General features: G+C 37.3%; 1 non-coding gene across 1 annotated transcript; it reads right to left on the reverse strand.

Moving 5' to 3' along the window:
* Nucleotides 1–4,103: 4,103 nt before the first annotated feature.
* Nucleotides 4,104–4,210, reverse strand: LOC141721965 (small nucleolar RNA R71). The gene has a single exon (XR_012575005.1). It is a non-coding gene; the product is annotated as a small nucleolar RNA R71 (small nucleolar RNA).
* Nucleotides 4,211–4,925: the final 715 nt, after the last annotated feature.

A 4,925-nucleotide genomic window follows, 5' to 3' on the forward strand; every position in this document is an offset into this window, starting at 1 on the left:
TTTGAATATTTGGGATTTGCAACTTGTAAAAATAATAGCATCTTCTTCTTCCACATGATATAATTCTCTTTATCAAATTGTGGAATTTTAACGGTTCCAACTTTATGTGAAGTCATTATGAATTTTTGAATAAATAAAAATTCAAGGAGTTGAAAAATCACAAAAGTCTAGGATCTTGATTTGTTCATTAATCAGAAGGCTCTGATACCAATTGTTAGGTCCCAATGTGTTTGTAGAAGGGGGGGTTGAATACAAACGTTACCAAATAATCGAATTAAATGCGGAATAAAAAATGTGAAACAAAATTCAAGTTAAATAAAAATATTATTAAACTTGAAAGGTGTTACAACAACTGTATCGATTACAAGGTATTAATCTCAAATCAATTATCACAAATCTAGAATAAATTCGACATGAACTTTTTCTATTTTTGCAATAATTAGAATCAAATGCTAAACGCGATTTGAGATTAAGTTCTAGGGATTTTGATCCGCTAGATTGTTACACAAGAACAAGATAAATAATTCTAGTTGATTGGAGTTAACTTTGCAATCTAGAAATTTGATCTTGAAGTTTGCAGAGAAAATGAAATATTGTTCTGCTTCTTTTTCTTTTGTTCTTCGGTGTTGACTTGTGTATTGGATGGATAATTGAACTGCTGCTTGTCTGCTTCTTTTTAATCAACAGAATAGAATTGAATTGGCAAGACAATCCTGAGCTCAGCAAGACAATCGGTAGGATAATGGATTGAACTAGCAAGACAATCTGAATGAACTAGCATGACAATCAGAATGAACTAGCATGACAATCAGAATGAACTAGCAAGACAATCCTCCTCCTAGTGTAACTTTCGGTGAGACTATTGAAAATGGCCTAGCATGACAATCGGTATGACAATCCTGATTGTCATGCTAGTTCATTTTCAATTGTCTTGCTGATTTAATGCAGATTTTAATCCAATTAAAATTCTGAAAATTCCTAAAATTAATTCTGAATTAATTAATCAATTAATTTAATTAATCAATAAATTAATCTTTGCAGATATAATTTATTTTCTTAATTAAATTATATGACTTAATTAATTAATAGAGAATTAATACTAACCCTGAGCAGCATCCATTCTTCTGAATATCTTCTGAAAATCACTGAGAATTATGAATCAATTCCGCCACTTCAACGTTGACACTCGATGTACTGTCTGGTTCATGAGTGACTAACTTCCGTGACGTTTCTTCATGTCTTGACTTTGACACTTTGATTTTCTTCAGATTAAATCCTAGTAATTAATGATACTCTGACGAGATCTCTGTCACTTGATTAAATCCACGATCTTGATTTATATCACTGAGGCATGATCAACTTCTTGAACTTCTTCCAGTGAATTACCTCCTCAAGTCTGTAGATGAACCTTGTTTCTGAATCCTTTGACAGATATTACTTTGCGAGATCTCTCTGACGGTCGATCCACTATTTACTTATTACATTCTTATTTGAGTTGAGTTGAATCCTCGAATATACATATAGGCTATGACATATGACTTACAGGTTGAAAACAACCATTATGTACTCAGATTGACTCCTAAGTACATAAAGCAGAATAAGCAATCATTAATCTGGATTGGGAACATACCCGGACTAAAAGCAAAATTACAATCAAAAAACAACCCGGACATGCATCCAGGTCCGGGTTGCCACAACCATTATGTAATCAGATTGATTTCCGAGTAAAAGCAAAATAAGCAATCATTAATCCGGATTGGTAGAATACCCGGATTGAAAGCAATATGATAAGCAAAACCAACCCTGATAAGATTCCAGATCCGGATCAAAAGTAACCATTGTGTACATGGATTATTATCCAAGTAAAAAGAAGTAAAAGCAACCCCCAATCCGGGGAGGGAATCATACCCGGATTGAAAGGCAATACGAGAAGCAAAAATTAACCCTCATAAAGCTTCATACCTGGAACCACCCGGCTATAAAGCCAATCCGGGTTGGGGGACATATCCACAGCCCAGATTAAAAGTCAGGATCCAGACAGCTGATAAGTGGATTTTATATCCACTTGGAACGCTTTATTACAAGCTTAAATTGGTGTTTTGAACTCAAGTTGTTGGTATTTTGATGTGTTTTTGTGTTATTGCATTTCAGGTATCAGTTATATGAAGAGAGGAGATTTTAAAGGAAATATGATGAAAAGTGATCAGAATTGGTAGCCAAGGCCATTGTTAAGTTGTAGAGAATCTCAATAGCTTCACGTGGGCAGTCGAATCGTCTAATTCTGACGAGTAGAACTCAAGTTATGGTCAAAACAAGATTCATCAGAATATTTTCCCAGTCAGTGCTGAGCGCCCGCTCAGAGAGCTGAGCGCCCGCTCAGGAGAGCTGAGCGGCCGCTCAGGGCGCGGCTGGTCGCTGATTTTGCTGAAAAAGCCTTTTTTGAGTGGAATTTGACAATTTTAAGGGTCCAGGTCCACTAGGGGGGTATAGATACTTAAAAAAAGGGTTTTCATCATCCGTGAAGATTGGAATACCAAGGAGAAGGCCTAGAAGCACAGAACAACTCCGAAAAAGAAGATCTTGTTTTTCAACTTGTGATTCTTTGAATTAGTTGTAACTTTGGATGCTCGTTTTCGTTCTTATTGAACCTAGATCTCGTTTATTCGTACTTTAATTTTATTCAGTTGGATGCTCGTTTTCGTTCTTGTTGAACCTAGATCTCGTTTATTCGTACTTTAATTATTATTCAGTTTATTAAGACCTTGTTTATACCATGCTTTCATTGGAACCCATGGTGACGATGAGTTCGATTATGGGCTAATCAATATAATGGGGTTCTAGCGGATTTACTTATGGATTTCAATAATTAATTGTTTCGATATCTTGGTGTGTGGTGTTTGTATGATATCCTAGTATTGGTTGTGCTTATTCGTCTTATGTGCGTAGCTAACATATAAGATAGCGTGTTAATCTCTATTGAAGCGACAGTGAATATAGAGGTTTAGAACTTGCCATGCTAGCATAGGTTCATGTATGTGTATGCATGATTCGTGGTTAACTCTAACCGTTTGACTTGCCCTATGTAATCATGATAGATAACTTGTTCTTAAACCGTTATGTTGTCAAATTCTATAGACATATAGGGTCTCAATATAATTGGTGCCTATTCAGCTTCTATCTCTTTTGTGGATGTCTGGTAGAATGGTACTCGTGCAACAAAAGTTGGCATTTATCAGTTTCGTGTTATCTGATTAGTGTCATCACCATCACATGTTAAGGTTAAGAACGAAAAGGCTATTGAATGAAGTAGTAATGAAGTTAGGATCCCATGTTTGTTATATATAGTAATTCAATCTCAATTCTCTTAGTTAATGTTATTTAGTATAATCTCTTAGTTTAATCAAAACCCAATTTGTTATTTGTCTTAGCATTGAGCGATAACCATACATTGTTGCATAGGTGCATAAATTGAACTTAACCTAAACCAGTCTCTGTGGGAACGAATCTGATTTATATCTTATACTACTTGCGAACGCGTATACTTGCGTGAATATTAGCGCGTGTTTTCGCCCTAACAAGTTTTTGGCGCCGCTGACGGGGACTCTGTGTTAATTTTTAGTTTATGTGCTTGTCATCAGTGGTCGTTAAAGTTCACTGAATCAGATTCCTTTACTTTTATGGTTTATTTGTTTGTGTTTCAGGTACTAATTACAATGGGAGATCCAGTAGCACGAACGAGAGCCTTGATGGAGTTTTCTCAACCCAAGATCAATGACATTCAATCTAGCATTATCCGGCCAACTATCACAGCTAATAGCTTTGAGATCAAGCCTGGCATAATTCAATGGGTACAGACTTTAGTCCAGTTTGGGGGTTCTCCAACGGAAGATCCCAATACACACATTAGGGATTTCATAGAGATATGCGACACCTTCAGGTTCAATGATGTTTCTGAAGATGCTGTGAAGATGAGACTGTTCCCATTCTCTCTGAGGGACAAGGCTAAGAGCTGGTTACACTCTCTACCTGCTGGTTCGATTACTACTTGGGAAGATCTTGCTCAGAAGTTTCTTACTAAATTCTTCCCTATGGCGAAGACAGCTGCACTCAGGAACGCCATTACTCAATTTGCGCAGCAAACGGGAGAATCGCTATGTGAAGCTTGGGAGCGCTACAAGGAGATGCTTAGGAAGTGTCCTCATCATGGAATTCCTGATTGGATGATCATCACTTGTTTTTACAATGGGTTGGGAGCACAGTCCAGACCCATGCTCGATGAAGCATCAGGTGGAACATTATGGGCAAAGAGCTATGAGGAAGCTTATGATCAAATTGAACTGATGGCTGCTAATGAATATCAGTATCCAACCCAGAGATATCCACAGGGCAAGGTAGCAGGAGTTCTTGAAGTGGATACAGATACGGCTATCACTGCTCAACTAAAGGCGTTGTCTATGAAGATCGATTCTCTGGCTAACTATGATGTTAAGCAGATAATTAGTGTTTGTGAGCTGTGTGCAGGTCTGCATGCGACAGAGCAATGTGCTATATCTAGCGACTCAGCTCAGTTTGTGAGCAACTTTCAGAGATTGCGGCAACCAGTTCCAGACACTTATCATCCTGACAACTGGAATCATCATAACTTCAGCTGGAGCAACAATCAGAATGTGATGCAACAGCCGTTCCAGCAGTTTGGAAATAAGCTATTCAACCCTCCTCGTTTTCAGCAACTAATTGCACCAAAACAACAACTCCAAATTCAACAACAAATTCATGATGCAGGTCTATCTTCGAATAAAAAATCTGAATTGGAGGAGTTGAGGCTTATGTGCAAAAACCAGGTTCTTATATGCCAAAGCCAGGCTAATTCTATCAATACTCTCGAGAACCAAATAGGGCAAATTGCTAATGCCTTATTGAATCGG

The sequence above is a fragment of the Apium graveolens genome, chromosome 4 (assembly GCF_009905375.1).
Source record: "Apium graveolens cultivar Ventura chromosome 4, ASM990537v1, whole genome shotgun sequence".
Taxonomy (NCBI): Eukaryota; Viridiplantae; Streptophyta; class Magnoliopsida; order Apiales; family Apiaceae; genus Apium; species Apium graveolens.